The sequence below is a fragment of the Cupressus sempervirens genome, chromosome 10 (assembly GCF_028749045.1).
Source record: "Cupressus sempervirens isolate cs-2001-9-10 chromosome 10, ASM2874904v1, whole genome shotgun sequence".
Lineage (NCBI taxonomy): Eukaryota > Viridiplantae > Streptophyta > Pinopsida > Cupressales > Cupressaceae > Cupressus > Cupressus sempervirens.
The window spans coordinates 648085042-648109889 of record NC_143127.1 but is presented as its reverse complement, the minus strand read 5'-3'; the positions used below and the strand labels follow the sequence as shown (position 1 = coordinate 648109889).

Below are 24848 nucleotides of genomic sequence, written 5' to 3'. Positions count from 1 at the left end.
ATACGTGATGAAAACCATAACAACTAAAAATATTTTTTATGGAGGCCCTCTATGAAATATTTGTAGCTACTTGATACATGAGCAAGAACCTTACAGATGAACCTCTTTGGCTAAGAGCCAAGGACTAAGGAGTATCTGGTAGGCCAAGGGCCCATTGACATAACAACTGACTTGAGCAATACAATAATTGATTTTTTTATGATTTAAAATTTAGCTTAATATGTGTACACACATTTTCTTTGATTTGTGTTAGAAACAAGGTCTGTACCCAAGTTGACCTAATGGAAGAGGGCAATGTCGAATGAGTACAATCTAGCATTGGCAATAAAATTTAATTCATTAAAAATTAAACAATTGTATTGTTTTCTGATTCTGACCTTCATAGACAAAACAATGGTGGGAGACTTTCACACAACCAACAAAAACATCCTGATTAGATAGTTATCCACCACTTATTTATTAAATAAATAATTGTATTACAATTTTCATTTTAAATAATAAATTGGGAAAAATGAGTCTCATCCAATAAGTTCTGTGGGTTGTATAGTCATTTTGGAGAACTTGTACTCTTGAAAGAGAAGTTACGAGCTCAAATATCGCAAGAAGTAAAATATACATATTTATGAACAAATGAGATTAAACACAACAATAATTGACTATTTGACAATTTAAGGATTCAACTTAATATACATACACATAGTTACATAGTTTCATTGTGATTAATGCAAGATATTTGTTACAAACAAGTACTAATCAAGGAAGTGGTGTATATAGATTCGTGAGCCAAAGAAGCTTTTTCCTTTTTTAATAGACATAAATTTAAAAATCTTCTTCATTAGCTACCCAAAACAGAATCTCAAGGAAAAAAATGAGTTGAAGCCTCTCATACCTGTTGAGCAGAGGAACGGGACAGCCGAGTGATGCGGCCGTGGAGATGCGCAACGAAGGGGGCCACAGCGGGATCCCTCGGATTGAGCAGAAAAACTTCATGCGCGGTGATAATCGCTTTAATGTGCTCCAAATTCATCAAAATTGCCTTCTCCCGCCCAAGAATTGAAGCAGGATATGAAAGCAGGCGATCCAGAGCACGCAGATCACGAGCTTGGAGACCGGTGCGGCGCATAATCGCGTGTTTTCCGACCTCCATCAGCTGTTCATTTCCGTATTCGTCTAGCATCAGCCATTCCCTCACGCATGTCCCCTGCTTCTCCTTCTTCTTTCTCGCCCTGTTTTCTTCTTCATCGTCTTCAGTGCCGCCATTAATGGCTTCCCCTGTTGCAGGAAACCTCAGCCTCATCGTCTTTGCAAAATTCCCGATGGAATTGATCACGAATTCGGTTGTTTACAGAGGGCTGTCCTTGTGTTTTCGTAGTATTTAACGAACTGTTTTTCTATGAAGAACATTTTGCAGGCATGCTGTGTGGGGTAGGGTTAATTGACTTTGCCCACAACAAAGCAAATGTTATGTGGGGTAGGATCAACTGACTTGGCCACCTTGACTTTGAAGAAAAGGAATGTTATCTAGGGTAGGGTTAACTCTATCCATTTTCCCCTTTCTATTTTTTTAAAAAATATAATCGAGTTCATCGAAGGGGGCTTCTTGAATTTTTTAGGAAAATTTTAAGATTGGAGATTTCATGAATTTTGTGATGTATTTCTCCTTTAAAATATAAGCTTTTAATTTAGAAATTTATAAGAGTTGATTTTTTTAAAGATTCTTTATTCTATTTTTTCTTAGTGTAAATTTAAGAGTGATTGACACGTGACAAAAATAACTTATAAATTCTGAATCCTTTTTATTTGTTTAAATTATAAATCTAAATAGTAGAGGTTCATATTGTTTAGCCAAAGATTATATTCAATCATGTAGCACAAATAAATTTCTAATGGGACCTCCTACTTCTTAAAAATAAAGCTTAAGCCCTCCTCATGAGACAAGAAGTTTTTTGAATAAGAAATGATTTTAAGAGGAGATGATGTTATGTGGGGTAAGTTTAACCTTCTTTTTAGTTGACTTTAAAAAAATACAAGAAGTTAATTTTAACATAGATTTTTTTAATAAGAAATGATTTTAAGAGGAGATGATGTTGTGTGGGCATGCCTACTTGTTTTATTGATTTAAAAAATAAAAATAAAAATAGTAATTGCATAGTTATGTGCAATGGGTATATTGAGGAGGTGTGAGAGGTTGGTTAAGGAAAATGTTGGTGTATTCTTTGCATATATTTGTATCATAGTTGAGGTCAATCAACACACACACACACACACACACACACAACATAACAAGGTGGTGAGATAGATGAGTCGAGTGAGAGGGAGATATATCTAGAGAGAGTGGGGAGGTGAGAGGGAGAGAGTTAAAGAGATTGTAAGATAGATAATGGAGAATAAGGATTGTATGCTTGTGTGTGAGAGAAATAGATAGAAGAGAGAAAAGTAATGATGCGTAAAAAGGAGAGATATAGATTGGGGAAAAGAGGGGGCACTGATCAATAGAGGATGTAGAGAGAGGGTGGTGCTAAGGAGGGCAATAGAGAGAGAGGGTGGTGCTAGGGACAAGTAATGAAGAGGGCGATAGAGAGAGGGGGTGTGTAAGTGATAGACAAAATACAAAGATGAGCATGGGGATTCTAATGAAACTTATTTGGTGAAAATAACAAGAGAGACCCTCATAATCTCATGCATGTAGATGTGTGTTAAGTTCATAGATTTACTTAGAATAAAGATCATTGACCATCTTTCTAGAATAATGCAAGTTTTAGTATCAATCTTGAAGTTACTTCACATAGTTCCCTAAGTAGAGAGATAGAAAATCTGTGGGAAAGGCATTGAATTCCTCTAAAGAAAAGCAAAAAGTAAGCCCTTATTTAGTTGGATCCTTCCCTCTTGACTCCTAAAATAAAGCCCTCTACACTATGTTGAAGTATTTTATGGTCAAGTTTACATTAAGAGACACCTACTTGAATGATTATATGGATGCTAATTTGATTGTTGTGTATTACTGTGTAAGAGTAGAAAGGTCATTCAATCTTTAAACCTAGATATAATACTAACTATTATGTTTTTTGTTTGACATCTTACCAAAATTATATGTTTAAGAAAATAAAATTAAAGAAATATACTTTTGATTGAGAGGGTCATGCTTTTAGTTTTTACGAGTTTTTTTATAAATCAAAAGAAGCAAAAACTATGGTGTTGTTGCTTAGATACAACGGCCAAAGACAACAAATTAACAATAATAGCACATTGACTAACTGTTGTTATCATAAACATAAGCATTTATTAATCATCTGTATCATCAAAAGGGAGTTAAGGTCTCTGAATCACCTAGTATTCATCTTTACTAAAAGTTTGATTACAAGGCCAACTATGGTCATACCTGTATACATAAAAAATAATTAGTAATAATATCATAACTAAAAAGCTAACAAAAGAATTTGAAGATTGATTGTCAGAGCTCAAGGTATCTCACAATTACCTTACAAGATCGATTTCCCTAATTGACAAGATTTGGAATATGACTGACCAAGCTCTGCATTAGTGTGCACCTTAACTAATTAATGTTATATTATTCAGCTCCACTTTGTTTTGAGAATAGTTTAATATTCTCTACTTAACAAGGCCAATAGCATGAAGGTGGAAGCTCATCTGGCCCTACCCCCTCCATCCCTAAAAAAAAAAAACTCCAAATTCTTTATTAACATCTAAAATTCATTCATTCTTTCATCTATTAATAAAATATAACATTCACTCATTATCACATGAAATTCATTAACACATAACATTCATGTGATGCCCCACTAGGGAACCCAAACAAAATTAACCTAAACAATGCAACTAAGTTAATAAATAAATTTTTCCTTTAGAGTTTACAAACAATACTAAAAAAACAATGTACCAACAATGGAGAAGCAGAAAACAATAAGATAATACATGCATACATTACAACTCAAAAAGAAATTACAAATCTCAAGGGTTCCATAACGTAGAATTACGTAATGTCAAAATCCATTAAGTAAAAATAATCAAATACAAGTCATGTAATGCAAATGAACATCATCAGATATAAAAATCTCAAATCTAAGTATATACATAATCCAAAATACTTTGAACTCAACATCTATTGCACATGTTGCAGGGTATGTGATACAAATCAAGTACGTATACAATAATCAATACACAATAATAAGACAAGAAGATAGAATTAATCTCTAGGATGAATCATGGTGATACTTCTTGTAGAGTAGGAAAATGGAAGAAAATCCAACCCTATATAAATGAAAGGGGGAAGGCCAAGATTCACTCATTTTGATTAGATTTGGATAAATACCAAGAGAAGTATCCATCCAAATTGAATGGGAAAATGATGAATGAATAACTCAAACTTATTTCTCTCTCACCCCCACCTTAAGAGGAATTATGTAAAAGGGTAAATGAAGTAATATTGAAATGAAAAGTATGGAAATAGAAATGACAAGATGATGTACCTTGCAAAAGATAAACCTAGAAATATGTTGTCAAATGATGTTAAAAGCTTATGTAACCCAATATCTAAGCTAAAACCTACAAAGTAGGCAAAAACCAAAAATTGGTCGGAGATCTGTCAGGGGTGAACTGGATCTTTAAGGGCAAAATGGGATCATTGGGGGTGGTTTGGGTTGTTGATGATAGTGTGCGACTATGATTTTGATTTTGTGGTTCTATGGAAAGTTGAAAAGGGTATCCAAAATTTTAGCGTGTTTGTCAATTAGACATCTGAAGCATACAAAACAAAAGGATTGATTTTTTTTTTTTTGGGGGGGGGGGTGGTTGGTGGGTGGGGGGGGGGTTGCCTCAGTCAAACCCAATTTAAGAATTAACCTTGAATTGAAATAATTGAAATAGAATGCTAGCAAGTAGTAGTGATAGATCTAACATAAAGCAATGTAAATCTATGAGTATGCTTTTGAATTTGGAATGTAATCAAGTATATAAATGTAATAGCTTTGACTCAACCTCAAAACCCTAAATGGACATCAAAGTGCAAACAAAAATATTCTTGAATGTATGTGCTTGAAATATGCCTTGTAGATCTTAAAATATATGGACGTAGAATATGAAACAAATGATCTTGAATATATTACAGAATATCTTGAATTTTGTAAGTGTAATGTAAGATCTAGCATAAACTCATTCAATTTCTTAAATGCATAAATCCTCGATCTTCAATGGAGAGATAACTTGAATGTTTGAGTGCTAGAGCTTGTGAATCAATGCATGCTTGAACACTTGAGAAATGAAGCAAAAGGAAGGGTTTATATAGAGCTTAGTACTGACTAACTCCTTCAGGCTGACCTGCCTAGAAATTAACACCTGAAACATTCCAGAACATGGTACTCAAAGAGGAGACCCAAAGTAGGGCCTCATCAGGGGTACATTGCGCCCCTTATTGGCCCATCAGTGGAAGGTTGCATAATTGATTGGTCAAGGGCACACTGTACCCCTGATGATCAAGTGCACAAATCCTCGGCACTGCAAAATAAGTCATGGAATCCAAAATTTAAGTCTAGATTCTAAGAAAATCCCATTTTGGTGCGAGAAGTAGGTTCAAAGTGGATAGATAAATGAAAGGAAGGACCTAAGAGGATAGATCATATCTCAAGGCTCATGTCATGGAAATAGGAGCTTTAAAGAGGATCTATTAGGTTTTTACCTCTATTCCACCTAGGAGGAAGGATAGAAAAGGGAAGAATAGATTAAAAATATGAGAATGATGTTCTTGCATTAAATAGGTGCTAATCCTTCATTAAATTTTAGTGTGTTCAATTTAAGACGGTACATTTATCCCCCACTTTAGTGAAAGTGTGGGTCAACCCATACTTGTAGTAAAGTAGAGAGGAGAAGAAGCGAAGAAGAATTTGATGAAGCACAACGAGATAGGACATCACATGGTCAAGGAGAACAATCCTTGAAGAACAAGGGTTCTAAATCCACATCCATTGATGAGGGTGAAAAGAAAAAAAAAAAGAACAAAGTCAAAAAGACAAAGACACAACAAAGGGATTAGTACTAATATGAGCCCAGATCAACTAGTGAGAGAAACCTTAGCTAAAGAAACATCTCCCCACTAATATAATATTTGGAAAGCTATTATATGAGCATATGTGATGATATAATACATGTAGTGCCTCTCGTGTTTGCAGTTTGTGCCTTGTTTTATTTTGATTCGAGAGATAATTGTACTCATGTTATTATTTCTACATTGAGATGACCTAAGGGTCAAATGTTATACTTTTATTTCAGTATCATAGATGTTAGATTACTATGTTGTTCAGTGGATCATATTTTCATGTTGATGCTATTTTGAGATGACAATATGATTTATGATGATATCTGGTTATCTGGTATTAGGACATATCTTTGATTTAGTTTTATGTGGATTTAATGCTATGGTGATTTACTTTATTCTTGCTTTGATTATTTTTTATGTGAAAATGAGTGATGTAAATGGATTATTTCAGTATATTCAAATAAATGGTTAAATTAGGTATTTAATGCATTTATTACTTTAGCTATGTTATTATATGCAATTGTACTTGATCATGTGTTTTAGTGTGTAAGATTTATATCCCTAGTAGTGGCACATGGAGTTAGTGATTCAACTATTCATATTTACCAATTTCATTCCTACATGGTTGACATATCTTATTTAAATGTTTAATTTAAACTTTCCAATGATTTAACAAATTTGAACTTTTTGCATTATGTGACTAGACTTGTGAACGTGTCTGTGCATTTAGAGGTTTGCATTGTTGTGAAGGTTGTTAAGGAATTTATGTGATTTTGGGTTTTCAAGCTTTATTCTAATTAATTTAAATTTATGGAAGCTTTTCCATAGATGAATTCCAATTACTTGGAATAGCATTTTTTTGTTTGGGTGGATTTGGGGTGTAACTAGTTTAACTGGTTATTTACCCTAATTAATTATTCACTCAAAAAGTGAATAAGTATTGAAAGAAGAAATCAATTCCTCACTTCTCACTTTTGGAAGTTACAAATTTGAGAGATTTTGCCAAAATACTCTTTTGGAGGATTGTGTTTTAATTTGTTGTGAGAGCTACTAGTGTGGGATCTTTGCGAGATCGGTCTCGTTGGATCCAGCTTGGGGAGACCTTGTTTTTCCATAGTTTTCAACAGCTTCAGTGGGATATTTATTTTATCTGGTTGATTTCCATTTATGCCCCTTTTGAGCTGTTAGGTAGGGCTCTCTTGTTTTTTCTGTTTCTGCTTCATTTTTGGTAGCTATTTGTTAGGAGGATGAGAACTAGTGTTCCCCTCCATTTTTGTTTATTGGTTCTGCCCAGTTGGTTGGGTATGAATGTATTCCCAATTTTTGGGAAGAGGGTTTGGAGTTTCACTCCATTATGTTGGTCATTTTTGCATATGGTGTCTGAACCCAAAGTTTATTTTATTTTTGTGGCTTTTGTGCCCAAAGACCAAATGGGTTTTAATTTTAAAAACTTTTCGAGTTTTGAGGTTTTTACCTCAATTTTTCTGCTGCCTAGTTTTCTTAGGTTTTCTTGGCATAATTTTGGTCGTAGACTTGGATCATCTGTAGGATGTTAGTCAGACTCTTGTTTCACTTTCTTGTTGCATTGGGATGCGTGCTCCATCCATCCACTCTAGTTATTATTTGGTTGAGTGTTATAATTTTCTTGTGTTCTCATCTAGTCCTTGTGTTATAATCTTTGTGATGGTGGTTTGCCACACATGAGCATGTGTGTGTGCATTTTTTGGGTGACTTATGAGGCATGATCTTCCATGGTATTTTTGAGAGTTATGATCATTTGGGGTTGGGTTGGAAATATCTATGCCTATGGGCACTCATCATTGGATGAGCATGGGTAGGGTAGGTTAGAACCATGGAGGGGGCTTCTATCTTGAAGCCTAGTGATCATTGTGCCCATAGGGTTGGTAGAAGAATTTTTAATTAAGTGATAACTAAATAAAACACTCGGTGGTAATAAAACTTAAGATAATATAATATTTAGTGCGAGAGCCTTCCAGTAAGGAGTTGAACTACACAATCTGAGTTTGGTCTATTTGATGCCAAGTGACTCTCCATGTTGTTAGCCCCTACATAGTTACCCATTCAGTGTCTGACCGGGACCTATAGTACTTGCATTTTTTCATGATCTTGGTTTTAGTCGTCATTACTGTTTGGCGTGAGTGTTAGCCATGGATGTCTATTTTATGTGTGTTTGTGGTTGGATCATTATCTCCATCAGCATGGTGGGAGTGGACATATGGTTTTCACATGGTTGAGAGGCATAGCTACCCTTATCATTTTTGGGGACCTGTGTATAGAGATAGTCTATTTTTCCAGTTTGATCGGTGCTTGATGTTCACTTGGTATTTCAGTTTATTTGGAGTATGTTTCCTTATGATTTATGCTTTCATTGGAATGCTTGGATATCATGTTTAGATGATGTTAGTTTATTTGAAACATTCTTGTATTATGATGTTTAGCATACGATTAGATGATGTATCTTGATTAGTTAGGATATCTATTGCTTTACTTATTAGCATGTTAGATATCCTTGTTCTTATGATGCTATTATGCTTTAGTAGTAACACCCTCACAAGACAACTCTGACTATCTATTTGGTAGTTTGTGATGTTGTGCACAGGGGATGGCTAGGGCCTTCGAGGTCTCATGATGTTATTATGGTTGGGAGGAACCATACATGAGTTTTGTTATGTTCGTTCATTGCAACATTGCATTCAGTACTTTTCCTTCATTGTTATGTTTAGATGGTTAGATGCAGTTATTTTTGTTCAAATGTCTATGCTTTTATTTGTGGATCTATTACTCCTCAGTGTCGAGTAACTATCTTTTCTTGCTCTTTGTTTTTTTTTTTTTGGTTTTTTTTCATGGTTCCTTGCACGAGATTGTACCCTCTCATGTGAGAGTATGGAAGTTTCATGTGGTTCTTTGCATTTCCTTGTGTGGCTTATTACACTTCCTCACATGAACCTTAGCACCACTAAAATTATTTTTGGTTTTTGGACCCAACACTTCCTTGCACAAGATGGTATTTCCTCAAGTGGCTTGGTGTACTTTCTTGCATGAAGAGGTACTTCCTCGCGCAAGACTGTTAGTTGTAAATTTTCTCACCTAAAAATAGGGGGCAACTTCATTGTTTTTTAGAGAATGCAATTTAGACTTGTGAGTTCCCTTTAGGAATGCTAGTGTTTCCTTGATTCAATAGATCAAAAATTTTGTGTTCTGATATCATCTTTGGTTTACATTCTTCAGTTTGGTTGTATCAGTTTAGTAGTGGCATTTGAAGATCCGTTGGTGTTTGGATGTTTGTTTAGTCTTCCATTGCAATCTTTGTCATCCTTGTATGTTGTTGTCATGTGAAGCCATGCTTGTTTTTAAAATAAAATTATCTTGGCTTATATTTGTCCTTGTTCCAAGGATCTCTCGGTGGGGCATTACATCTGGTATTAGAGCCCATATTGCAACATTGGGATCTTTGTGTTATGCTTCCACTATGTTATTGTTTTTTGTGTGTATTATTATGCTATGTTAGTTATTTGATATCTTGTTACAATTCATGCTTATGACTCTATGCTTGTGATGTATGTTTTTGACCTTATCTTATTGATTCTCTAGTGATGCCTCCTACACGTAGATCTGGTGGTCTAGGTAGTAATCGATCAATTGTTAATGAAGAATAACACCATAAAGAGGAATTTTATGATGGGGAGGGAGAATAGGTTGATAATGAATAGGTTGGCATTGGAGCACTGATGATGGTGATACAAGAGATTCTCACTCAGTTGGGACCTCGTGCTGAGGAAAACCAACGTGACAGTGATCAAGAATAAGATTCTCATCATGGAGATTCTCATAGGTCTAAGCATAGAGAAGAGGAATGTGACCATGGGCATGAGCATGAGCATTTTTGTACACCACCTAGTAGTAGAAGGCATCGATGGAGGGGTCATGGTCGAGATGATGCTGGAACTTCAAATGTCCAAGCCACCACTGTTTGATGGCCATGTGACAAGGCTCAAGGCTAAGACATAGTTATTGGATATGGGGCATTGCTTCTCCTTACTACCTTGCAAGAGCAACGTGAAGACTCATTGTGCTATCACACAGTTGAGAGAAAATGGTTCTATTTGGTGGGATATGGAGATCGAAAAGCTCCATATTGATGTGGTAGATCTCACTTGGGAGATCTTCAAGGAGAGGTTTAAGGAGAAATTCCTTTCTCCACAATACCATGAGGCTTGTACTGATGAGTTTCATGAGCTCAAGCAAGGGAATATGATGGTGGACTAGTATGAGAAGCATTTCCTTGGGTTGAGGCAGTATTCAAGTCATTGACATGATGAAGCACTCTTCACTCAGCATTTCGTTAGGGGCCTTAGGGAGTCTATCATTGGAGATGTTTGTGTTCACCAATCAAGAATGCTTGCACTTTTCATAGAGAAGGCAACAGTCCTTGAGAGCAATCTAGCTAGGGGTTTTAGTTGAAAAGAAAGTTCTTAGAACAAAAAAATTTAGGGTAGGATGCTTAGTTTATTCAGTCCTTAGGAAAAATCCAGACCTAGTTAGCACCCTCTCAAGGTGGATACCATCATAAGAATAAAAAATGGTTTTGGCCCAAGGGTGGATAGATGTCAGGTGCCTTAGGAAAGAAAGGAGATCACCAAATCCATGGTTAGAAATCTCAACACGATCGCCCTCCTCAGAGCAGTCAATAGATGTGTAGCAAGGGTAGTATACCATATTCTAGTACTACTCAGGGTAGTCATGGAACTAGTTCCAACTCTACAAGAAACTATTATTCTTGTGGGGAGCCTAGCCATAAAGCATTGGGATGTCCTCTTAAACCATCTATAGGATCTGTTTTAGGTGCAACTAGGTTTGAGCCTACTATGGGAGATGTAGGAAGGAGTCATTTAGTCTTTGCGATAGTTGATAACCATCAAGTTGAGCATCAAGGTACCGTAGTCAAGGCTATAGGTATGTTGCATGGTAATTCATTTTTAGTTTTATTTGACTCAAGTTCTTTAGGCTCTTTTCTTTCACCATCTCTTGTTCAATGATGTGGGCTAGTGGCAAGGTACTAGGTTGATAGGTGGTAGGTTGAGTTAGCCACGGGTTCCTAAGTGGTTGCAGACTTCATAGTCAATGGATATAGTTTTAACTTTGGTACCCTCACCACTATAGTAGATCTACGTGTCCTACCCCTAGGATTTTATGAAATTATGAGGGGCATGGATTGGTTAGCCACCCATTAGGCAAATATAGATTTTTTTTGTAAGTTAGTATAGTGTGTTGATGACATAGGTGGGTAGGTGGAATTGTTAGGAGTCTAGAGACAAGTCTCACTTTGGATGATCTCAGCTAATTAGCTAAAGCAAAGTGTATGGAAGGGATGTCAATTGTTCATAGTTTGTGTTAATGATCTTGAGCAAGTCGAGAGCAGTATGGTGACACTTAATGATCACCCACTCCTTCACGAGTATGTAGATGTGTTTCCTGATGAGATACTAGGTATGCCACCATAATGTGACATTGATTTTCAGATTGATCTCATACTAAGAGTAGAGTCATTTCACGAGCTCCTTACCACATGACTACTCAAGAGTTGAGTGAGCTTAGATTGCAGTTGGAGGAATTGTTGGCCAAGGGCCATATTCATCCTAGCGTATCCTTGTGGGGTGCACCAATCATCTTTGTGAAGAAGAAAGATGGATCATTGCATTTATGCATGACTACTAGTAGTTGAATAAGGTGATGATGAAGAATCGATATCCTTTGCTGAGGATTGATGACTTGTCCAATTAGATGAGGGGAGTGAAAGATTTCTCAAAGATTGATCTCAACTTGGGATAGTGTTAGCTTCATATCCAGGAGGCCAACATTCATTGGACAACTTTTCGTACACGATATGGGCATTATGAGTTCACAGTTATACCCTTTGGGTTAACCAATGCACCATTGATGTTTATGAGTTTGATGAATGGAGTATTTTGCACATACCTTGATTGAAGTTTCGTTATATTCTTGGATGACATATTGATCTATTTAAAGACTATCGAGGAACATGAAGTCAATTTACACTAGGTATTACAGTGCTTGAGAGATCATCAATTGTATGGCAACTTGGGTAAATGTGGATTCTCCAAGTTAGAGGTACAGAATTTGGGACATACCATCATTCGTGATGGTATTGTGGTGGATCTAGAGAAAACCTAAGCTATCATAGATTGGCCGATATCCAATAATGTCTTAGAGGTTTTGTAGTTTCATGGGATTGGCAGGTTATTACTATCACTTCATGAAGGATTTCTCACGTGTGGCTCATCTCATCATTTCTCTTCATCAGAAAGGGAAGAAGTATATTTGGTTAGACTACTATGAGGAAACATTTAATGCTCTTAAGGAGTGTTTGACCAGTGCACGAGTCCTTGTAGTGCCTAATCCTATAGGTGATTTCATGGTTTTCATAAATGCTTCATTGGAAGGTGTGGGTGTGGTATTGATGCAAGATGGTCGAGTGATTTCATATGAGTCTAGGAAACTCATGACCATGAGCTCAACTACCCGACTCATGATTTGGAACTTGTGACCTTAGTGCATGATCTTGTTTGTTGGAGGCATTTCCTCTTGGGACATAGGTTTAAGTTGCATAGCGATCATAGAATCTTGCAGTATATCTTTACTCAACCAAACCTGAATGCACGACAACATTGCTAGATGGAATTCCTATGTGAATATGACTTTGATGTTCACTAAATTAAAGGGAAAGATAATCTTGTCATAGATGCCTTGAGTAGAAGGTGACATGAGATGTCAATTTTGTCATTGGGAGTCATTTTGTGAGGCAGTATCTTGGAGGCCCTTCCTAGTGACACATGGTATCTAGAGGTGACTATAGAGATCGAGTCTAGACATACCCTTGAGGGGAGATTTTTAGGTTATTTACTTGAGTCAAATAGACTACTGCAACACTTGTGACGTATCTATGTACCATTTTTGGGTGATCTATGTACCTTAGTTTTGTAAAAAACACATCATGCACTGTATTTTGCACATCCCAACATCAAGAAGATGCATATCAATCTTAAACAATTATACTTTTGGGCAAGGATGAGGTGTGATGTTAGTTGCTTGATGTCTTGAGTGCTAGAGAGTGAAGGAAGAGCATCAACATCTAGCAGGTCTTTTATAGCTGCATCCCATTCCAGAGTGGAAATGGGATATGATATCTATTAATTTTATAACAGGGTTTCCTATGTCATCATGGTGATAGTGGACAAGTTGTCCAAGTTAGCACATTTTTCACCCATGAGAACATCCTACACAATTTCTTTTGTAGCACATGTTTTCTTGGAAGATATTATTCATTTGCATGGGATCCCTCATTGAATTATTTCGAATAAAGATCCAATTTTTACTTCAACACTATGGATGTCTCTCTAGCATGCTTTGGGTGTTTAGCTCAATTTTAGTTTGGCTTATCACTAGAGACCAATGGTAAGAATGAGAGAGTGAACTAGGTTCTAGAAGACATACTTTACATGTATGTTATGGACAAGTAAGTGAAGTGGGAGGATGATTTATACCTTGTTGAGTTTTCTTATAACAATGGGTATCATAGTTCTCTTGGCATGTCATCTTTTCAGGCCTTGTACGGTAGGACATGTTATACCCCTTTGAGTTGGAATCATTTGAATGACCGAGTACTTCTAGGTCCAGAGATTCTTCAAGATATGGAGCAGTAGGTTGTTTGCATTAGAGAGCATTTGGTTACTACTCAGGACAAGAAAAAGAAGTATGAAAATGCCCATAGGTTAGATTGTCACTTTTCTATTGGTGACAAGGTGTTTTTGACAGTGCATCCAAGGAAGAGCCCCATTCATTATGGGAAAGGCTTTAAGTTGGTGCCACATTTTTTTGGGCCATTTTAGATCCTCAAGAGGATTTGTCCTGTTGCTTATTGACTAGTTTTGCCACATAGACTATCATGCATCCATGATGTTTTTCATGTTTATGTTTTGAGGTAGTATATTCTCGATGGGACCCATGTTCTTGATTGGAATGATTTATAGGTGGAGGATGAACAACTTTCTTTAGAGCCCATACATATCCTTTAGCATTGGAGAATGACTTTTAGAGGTCAAGACATAGAGAAGGTAAGGGTCCAGTGGGACTTGAGTGATGAGACCTCTGCTACTTGGGAAGATGCTCCACGATTGAGAGATTTGTACCCCTATCTTTTTGCAAGCTTCTAGGAGTAAGTTAATACCTAGTGGGGAGGATATAGTGCCTCTCATGTTTGTAACCTGCACCTTCTTTTATTTTGATTAGAGAGATACTTGTGCTCATGTTATCATTTCTACATTGCGATGACCTAAGGGTCAGATGTTATACTTTGATTTCAATATCATAGATGTTAGATTACTATTTTGTTTAGTGGATCATATTTGCATGTTGATGCCATATTGAGATGATAGTATGTTTTATGATGACATTATTAGGACATATCTTTGATTTGGTTTTATGTGGATTTAATACAATGGTGATTTACTTCATCCTTGCTTTGATTATGTTTTGTGTGAACGAGAGTGATGTAAATGGATTATTTCAATATATTTGAATAAATGGTAAAATTAAGTATTTAATGTATTTACTACTTTGGCTGTGTTATTACAGGAAAATCTAGTTGATCATATGTTATAGTATGCATGCTTTTATATCCCTAGTAGTGGCACATGAAGTTAATGATTTAACTATTCATATTTATCAATATCATCACTGTATGGTCGATGTATCTTATTTAAATGTTTAAATTAAACCTTCTGATGATTTAATAATCAGACTCATTTGCATTATGTGACTAGACCTGTGAATGTCTCTGCCCATTTAGACGTTTACATTGTCATAGAGGTTGTTAAGGAATTTATGTGATTTTGGGTTTTTAGGCTTTATTTTAATTAATTTTAATTTCTAGCAGCTTTGCCATAGATGAATTCCAATTACTTGGAATAGCTTATTTTCATTTGGGTGGATTTGGGGTGTAACTAGTTTAATTGGTTATTTACCCTAATCAATTATTCACTCAAAAAGTGAATAATTATTGAAAGAGGAAATTAATTCCACACTTCTCACTTTTGGAAGTTACAAATTTGAGAGCTTTTACCAAAATCCTCTTCTGGAGGATTGCATTTATGTTCATTGTGAGAGCTATGGGTATGAGATCTTTGTGAGATTGGTCTCGTTGGATCCAGCTCAAGAAGACCTTGTTTTGTCACAGTTTTCGGCAACTTCCATGGGATATTTATTTTTTCTGGTTTATTTCTATTTCTTCCCCTTTTGCTATCAAGTAGGGCTTTCTTATTTTTGTGTTTTAGTTCTATTTATGGTTATGTTTCTGGTAGTTGTTTGTTAGGAGGCTAAGAACTAGTGTTCGCCTTCTTTTTTGTTTGTTGGTTTTGTCTGGTTGGTCACATATGAATATTTTTCCAGTTTTGAGGAAGAGGGTTAGGGGTTTCGCTTTGCTCTGCTAGTTGTTTTTTCATAGGATGTCTGAAACCAAAGTTTATTGTATTTTCATGGATTTTGTACCCAAAGACCAAATGGGTTTTAATTTCAAAGTTTTTTTAATTTTAGGGTTTTTACCTTGATTTATGTGTCACCCAATTTTCTCAAGTTTTCTTGGCATGATGTTGGTCGTGGACTTGGATCATCCATAGGATGTCAATTAGACCATTTTTTCACTTTCTTGTTGCATTGGGATAGATGTTGCGTCCATCCTCTCGAGTTATTACTCGATTGAGTGTTATAATTTTCTTGTGTTCTCATCTAGTCCTTGTGTTATGATCTTTGTGATGGTGGTGTGCCACACACAAGCACGCGTGTGTACATTTATTGGGTGACTTGTGAGGCCCGATCTTCCATGGTATTTTAAGGAGTTATGATCATTTGGGGTTGGGTTGCAAATATCTATGCCTATGGGCACTGATCATTAGATAAGCATGGGTAGGGTAGCATAGCACCATTGAGGGAGCTTCTATCTTGCGACCTAGTGATCATTGTGCCCAGAGGGTTGGTAGAGGAAGTTTTAATTAAGTGACAACTAAATAAAATACTGGATGGTAATAAAACTTAAGATAATAAAATGTTCAGTATGAGAGCCTTCCATTGAGGAGTTGAACCACACAATCTGAGCTTGGGCTATCCGATGAGAAGCAACTCTCCATGTTGTCATCCCCTACATAGTTACCCATTGAGTATTTGACCAAGACCTATAGTACTTTTATTGTGTCATGATCTTGGTTTTAGTCATCATTACTAGTTGGCATGAGTGTTAGACATGGACATCTTTTTTTATGTGTGTTTTTGCCTGGATCATTATCTCCATCAACATGATGGGAGTGGACATATTGGTTTCACGTAGTTGGGAGGCATAGCTACCCTTACCACTGCTAGGGACTAGTGTACAGAGACGGTCTATTATTCTAGTATGATGGGTGCTTGATGTTCACTTGGTATTTTGGTTTATCCAAAGTATGTTTCCTTATGATTTATGCTTTCATTGGAATGCTTAGATATCTTGTTTAGATGATGTTATTTTATTTGATGCATTCATGTATTATGACATTTAACATATGATTGGATGATGTATCTTGATTAGTCATAATAGCTATTGCTTTACTTGTTAGCATGTTAGATTTCCTTGTTCGTATGATGTTATTACGCTTTAGTAGTGATGCCGTCATAAGAAAACTCTAACTATCTAATTGGCAGTTTGGGATGTTATGCATGGGGGATGGCTAGGGCCTTTGAGGTCTCATGATTCTATTATGGTTGGGAGGAACTACACATGAGTTTTGTTATATTCATTCATTGCAATGTTGTTTTTAGTACTTTTCCTTCACTACTATGTTTAGATGGTTAGATGCACTTTTCATCTTGCAATTATTTTTCTTCGAGTGCCTATACCTCAATTTGTGGATCCAATACTCCCTGGTGTGGAGGAACTATCTTTTCTTGCTCTTTGCTTCTTTTTTCTAGTGTGTTGGTATGGTTCCTTGCATGAGATTGTACCCTCTTGCATGAGACTGTGGAAGTTTTGCATAGTTCCTTACATTTCCTCACATGGCTTATTGAACTTCCTTATGCAAACCTCAACACCAATGCAGTTCTTATTGGATGCTAGACCCATCACTTCCTTGTGCAAGATGGTTTTTCCTCATGTGGCTTGGTGTACTTTTTCACTTGAAGAGGTACTTCCTCACATGAGATTGTCAATTGTAAATTTTCTCACACGAAAAATAGGGGGCATCTCTGCTTTTTTTTAGAGTATGTAATTTGGACTTTTGAGTACCCTTTAGGAATGCTAGTGTTTCCTTGCTTTGGAAACTCTGATATTTTGTGTTCTAATGTCATCTTTTTTTTTTCATTCTTTAGTTTGGTTGTGTCAGTTCGGTAGTGGAATTTGGAGATCCATTGGTGTTTGAATGTTTGTTTAGTCTTCTATTGCGATCTTTGTGATCCTTGTATGTTGTTGTCTTATGCAACCATACTTGTTTAAAAAAAATATCTTGGCTTATATTTATCCTTGTTCCAAGGATCTTTGGGTGGGGCATTACAATAAATGCAAGAGAAACACCATTAAGAAAGTGATTACCTCACTCAGTAGAGTGCCCAACCTACTGTGAATCACCAAGAAAGCTACTACAAAAGGTGGTGTTCAATGGTCTAATGGGGTGGTGACCCACTAGTTAGCCTACCAAAGTTTCATCCATAGATCAACATCCATTGTATCACCATGGCATGGTTCTATGTAAAAATGCATTACCCATGTATGAGACCTAACATATCATATTTGAATGTGTTATGTATATTCGGACTTAGAAAGTTGTTATGTGTTACCCAAATATAAGATTTAACATATATGTGTTTGGATGCATTACCCATAAATGAGATTTAGCAAGCTTATCTACATTACTCATGTGTGGGTGTAAGGAGAAACATAAAAGCTAGAGCCAAAGGCACACCTAACTATCCAACCACCTCGCTAAGTAAACACAATGGAAGAAAACAAAATAGAGAACAACACCAAGGAGAGAAGGAACAAAAAATACTTTATTGATCCATCAAATTATCCACATACATGCTTGGCTATGAGGCCTTCCCAATTACAACCAACAAGATTTATGAAATTTCAGACTTAGAACTTTATCATAGATCCTTTATCCTAACTCTTTTAGTTTCCTTGACTTCACACTCCCCAAGCATTTCCTAACCTAAACCTAAACACCCCTATTTATACACTAGTAAATTTGAACTCAATTTTCGACGAATTTTGGTTGAAATTTTGACCCAGGTTGTCAAAATTTTGACCAAGCAGTTTGTGGTAATTTTTCTCATCTAAATTTTGACCAATACATTCGTTAAATTTTTTTAATTTTTGCTAGCTCTGATTTTTCATTGTTGTTCAAAATTTCCACCAATGTTTGGTCAAAATTTTATTAGAATTTGGTAGAAATTTTGACCAATTCTTGGTAGAAAACTATGAAGAATTGGTCAAAATTTCCACCAATGTTTGGTCAATTTTTTTTAAAATTCTGTATCAAGCAATTGTTTCTTGTCCAAGCCATTTAATTTGCAAGAGCAGGAAAAAATTTCTTCTCAAAGGTGTCCTTTGATTGTAAAGCATCCATTCCATTATCTGTTCAACAAACAAGACATATCTTGTTCAACAAATAATGGAATGGACACTTTACAATTAGAGGACACCTTTGAGAAGAAAAATTCTCCTGCTCCAACTTTATCTTTCCAGAGATTTAAAAGGTTGCACATTAAATGGCTTGGATAAGAAACAATTGCTTGATACAACATGAAACAAATGGACATTTATGCATAGGGCACCATCAATTATGTGAGTGATGCAGATGGAGCCAAATTTTTTAGGGTCAAAGCCACCATTTAAGGGCTATGGACTGGGCAATTCTTCAATGTCCAATTAGGGGTAGCATTGCATCCTCTTTAACTATTACATGTACAACCCCAGGAGGAAATAGGTTGTTGGATGCTTCTTCTGGCCTTGCACTTTCTTCTTTGTAGGTTTTTCTTAAACACAACTCTACATCCATCCCCAGTTTCAAGCAATTTGGCAATGCATCTATCTGTTGCAAAAAACAATACCCATTTGTTGTTTTAGTTTCTGATAGGTCTTTCTCAACTCTTTCATTTGGAGAGAAGGTTTCTATCATGGCAGCAACGCATGGACTGAAGATGAAAATGAGTGCAATCATACAGTTGACTTACCTCAGACATGCTTCACCCTTAGAGAAATTCAACAGCACATGAAACAGAAATACAAAAGCTGTGGGATGAGAAAAAAATATTAAATAGCCTAATTGGAATGTTTTCATTTAAGAGAAGAAAGACTACTTGTTATGTCTTCATTTAAAAAGAGAAAGAGCATTTGCTAACAGAAACCCCTTAAAAACTACTTTTCATTTTTACCAATATCTCATGCACCAATATAATATCTCTTTGATATGGTCTTAAAGAAAACTACTTTTCAATTTTATAGTTTAGATTCCTAACTTACATAGAAGTTACAACCATCACCCATTCTTTTCCAACCTTTCTCAACTAATTAGAGGGAGGGAAAGAATTGAATGGTACAATTATTCAAAGAGATATAAGCAAGAGGAGATCATGAGTGAGATCAAGCTGAAAAAAACATTATAATTTGTTATCTATGTTGTATTTATTCTTCTTATCTCATAAACTGATACTTTGATAGAATGGAAGAAATTAAAATTCATTTAATAACTCATTTTTAGTATGATGTAGAATAGAAATATTAAGCTATTACATATGATCTGTAACTAAAAGTAAATTTTTTCTATTTCATATACAAAATTCTCTAACCAGGAAGGCACAGATGCCACTCCCCATTCTATCTTTTTGACAAGATTTTGCTATACAAATATTGTAGTATCTTAGTTAATCCTTTTGAGAAGGTATTACTGTAGAATTACTATAGCAAGAGGAACAATTTGCTTGAAATTGTAAACTGATAATAGATTTTTTTTGTCATAGATGAAGCAAAGAGGTCCTACACACTAGTTACCTTGAAGATAATTTATTAAACCCACAAGGGTCACCGTTTGAAACATCCTCCACTTCTAGTTTTTTTCATATCAATTCCACAAGACAACTTGCTAGAAACCTTTATTTTGATGGATTTATATATTGGAGGCAATGACAATGGTAGTTTGAAATGAAATTTCTTCAATTCATGAAAGTATTGATATAGCCACTCTTTTGTTTGAACCCATATGTTGCCCAGGTAGTCATGATTTATGATGGCCCTTGTCAAGAAAAATTCCATGGATTGAAATGCACTTTGGACATTACAGCCATGGCTACAATGATGAGAATGAGAAGCCAGGGGAGAGCCACCTTCAATGGACTAAACTATAGCTTGAAGATTGAGGGCATGGCTACATTGCTGAGATTGAGTGGTCATGAAAGAGTCACATTCAATGGATTCCATTGTGTGACTGTTATGGATCTATTGAATAGAAAAAACCTACGAGCTAATGTCTTTTACAGAGTTAGGATCAAATTTAACATGGGAATCCATGGTGGATGTCATGTGAGTAAATGGTCCACCAATAAAATATGTGAAAAGGGCATCATCTAGCATGGGAGGACTGTGCTTCAGGGACTTGACGAAAATCTACTGACCATGTGGGACTGGAAGAGGAATTTGTGAAACATCTACATCCACATCGCCTACTAGGGAGTTGGAAGGTTTTGAAGGGAGTGAAGATTGCCAGACTAGAACTTGGTATGTAATTCTCAACTTGACCTCAAGCGTATACCTTGTCTTGGAAAACTCCAAGTGTTCTTCTAGTACAGGAAGCCATTCAAAGAATTTTGATAACAAATCTTCTAATATTTTTGGCACAGATGAATGGACATGCTTCACTGCTATGGTTGCAAGCCGACGAACCTCCCAAGAAGAGTGACAAATAAAAAGAGTGCTAGTTGTATAAATCTCAAGATATCAACAAGAAATGGTTGTAAATGTTGCCCAGGTTTGAAATTCATGCAAAAATGTCACAAATAGCATAAACACCAATCTTACTTGTAAGAATTGTTTTGATTGTGTGGATTTGGCGAATCTAGAGATGATTGAGAAATTTGTTAGCATCATTTAGAAATTTTAAGTAAACATAACTCACATTAAAGATTTTACTAAGTTGCATATGTCATCTTATATAAAGAATCATTTATCTAGCTCAAGAGGTCATAAAATTAAAAATAATTTAAGCATTTTAAGCATACGAACTTGTGTGAATGCTCTAAAAGTAGCACCTCAACAAGATCCATAAAAGCCGCACAATCATCTACTGCCAATTTTGAAGCTTGAGATGACATTATAATTTTTTGAACTTAGAGAAAAGCAATAGAAATGTGTGAAGATGATACATAATACTAAATATTTAGGTTACCCTAACAAAAAGAGATCATTTTAAACTCTTAAATGACATGTTCAAATACATAGACTGAAATCAAAAGCTTACCACACTAGTGGATATCAAAGAAGAATTTGTTTGAAAGATCAACTGCCAGATCTTCTCTTTTATGAGCATATCATCTGCAATTCAAGCAACATCTTTCCATATTTATGCCACAAAGAGCTCATATAAAGATGATTATAGAATGAGATGGATTATCAAAATCAAATTTCTAGTGGGCAAACTATTCAAGTTCTGCATTAATAAGGGATTAATCTCCCCAATAGTTCAAAGAAAGAAACAATAACCCTAACAACCCACAACCTGATTAGATTAATCTGGCACAAATTGAGCTATAATTTCTCAAATTCTAAATTCCAATCACTTATACTGACTAGCTTTTGTAGTAATAGCTGCAATCTTTACCACAAGAAGCAAAACATAGATTCCCTCAACTCTTTGTGTAGGCTTTGAAGCACCACTTTTAACAATTTGAAGTAGAGGCTCCACCAAGGGTTGCATCTATGCAATCAATAATTTAATGTAATATCTTAAAACTCATATCCATAACAGATGTGATAAATCTCTAAAAATTTACCTATAAAATATTAAAATCATTGTAATGTAAAACTTAGCCAAAAGAGTTTGACCAGCTAAATTTACTTGTATCAAAATCTCCATGTTCTTGCATGCCATTCGTAAATAGTGAAGATGTCCTCTTTGTAGGGATTCCTTCTCTTTGAGTCCACTAATGAAGAATGATGCAACATTATCTACAATGCTTTCTGTTGATCTTAGAATCCAAGAACCGAGGGCTGACAATAGTGAAAGACGAACCTCCTTGTTACCTACAAATTTTTTCCAACATCAAGCACATTGGATATAACTTAATTCAAGAAAATATTCTACTTGCAAATATTAGGAATCAAACATTTAGTGATTAGTAAGAAGTATATCATCTTCTTTGTAAGTGGACATCAAGAAGAGGGATATGGAGGTGGCCAAAGTGTTTAAGGCTTTGCTAGGAGATGCATTTGATAGAGCTTGAATTGTGCTAAACATTCCAACTCTTTGATAAGGAAATGCTAATTTCCCTTCTAATCTTGCAAAAGGTAAAATTATTTTTATAAAGAACTAAATTAAGTCAATAGTTCAGTTGTAGACCATCAAAACCATATTTCTTATCAATGCATCCATCTATGGACCTGATGCATTTCCTTTTTTTCAGTTAAGTAAACATTAAAACAAAAACAAGAAAAGGCCCACATAAAGATATTAAGTTTACCAAAAAGCATGTCAGGTGAGTTTTACTTTGGTTAGTAAATATTAAATAAATACTTTAAAGTAACTTCTAACCTCCATTTATTCCTTTTATGGAGTTGAACATAGTAACTGTAGCATCAAGATCACTAGACTGCAAACTTAGATTTTTTATTATCTCCAAAGCTTCTTTCCTCTTGTTCTCATCATTGTGGCAAGCCTGCTATAGGACTGTTGGTAAAAAATCACCAACATATTTGCTTAAGTCAGGATTTGTTGATTTTAGGAGGACACCAACAACCTCAAGGGAAAGCTCTAAATTGCATTTCAACATCTTTACAGCTATTGGCACCACTATTTTTCCAAAATCCTCATGCCCCCATCTATTTGAAAAGTGGTTGAAAAGCTTTAGATAGTGCCTTTGGAGATCTTTCTTTGGAGTTAAGAACAACTTGAGGTACAGTTCACAGAAATCTGTTTGCATTTTAAAACATATAGGCATAAGGAAATAGGAGATGACACCTCATAAAGTCAACATTTGCTCATCCAAAAATTGTAGATTGGATGAAACCTAAACATGGAAATTGTGCAAATTGGTGCTCCTTTTTGGAAGCCATTAGTGGATCTCATGAGATATATGTGCTTTACTTTTCATAGCTCCCATAATTCAATATCTGAACTAACTTCCAATATCCAAGTAAATTTGCATCCATATTCTTGGAGCAGAGGGTGGTAAACAACTTTAAGGGGTTGACACAACATTTTTTGGTAAAGAATTATCATATTTGATGGGACAAAAACCTGAAGGTGTCTCATTTTATTCAATAGACTTCTATATTGTGAAAGGAGATCTTCCATTTTAAATATCTTATTTGATTCTTCTACCCTTGTTAAGATACCACTGCATATTTTTCTAAAACAAAGTTGGTCACATTGAAGGATGGATATACAGATCAGATATATCACCCGCCTAATTTCTTTGGAAGAATGACATAGGAACTCAAATTGTGAGTTGACTAAAAAATTTCCACTTTAGCACATGCTCTCTAGCCTTTAGGTGATGCCTAGGGATAGTGCATCAACTTCCTACAATTTTAAGAATATATATATATATATATATATATATATATGTATGTAGGTATGTATGTATGTATGTATGTATGTATGTATGTATGTATGTACATACATACATACATACATACATACATATATATATGTACATGTATACATGTATATATATACATGTATACATGTATATATATACGTATGTATGTATGTATGTATATATATATACATATATACATATATACATACATATATATATACATACATGTATATATATACATACATATATATATATAGATACATACATATATATATATACATACATACATATATATATACATACATATATATATATATACATACATATATATATATATACACATACATACATACATACATGCATGCATGCATGCATGCATACATACATACATACATACATACATACATACATACATACATACATACATACATACATACATACATACATACATACATACATACATACATACATACATACATACATACATACATACATACATATATACATATATATATATATATATATATATATATATATATATATATATATATATATATATATATATATATATATATATATATATATATATATATTGTTGTCACCTAAATTTGCACCCTATCAAATTACAATAGAAATTTGATAATTTAGACCAACATTGGAACAACAAAAGGCTATGGGTAACCTATCAATGGCTGAACCTCCGGGTTCGAGGCCGGCTCCTTTATGGGAAATCACCTAATTGATTCTTCTAACAATACTTTCTTACTGAGGAAAGGGTTAAGGAAGATTACAAAAAATGGAAAAATAAATTACTTCCTAAAAGGTGATGCACCAAATATGTTTAAAGAAAGGTTTCAACTAATAACAACCATTCCACCATCAAAATGCAGGAAAAACACTAATAAGCACTTAAACTTTATATTGGCCG

The 24848-nt window shown here is 35.1% G+C and overlaps 1 pseudogene; it reads right to left on the bottom strand.

The window, feature by feature from the left end:
* Window positions 1–883: 883 nt before the first annotated feature.
* Window positions 884–1297, bottom strand: LOC149535489 (magnesium transporter MRS2-3 pseudogene; annotated as a pseudogene).
* Window positions 1298–24848: the final 23551 nt, after the last annotated feature.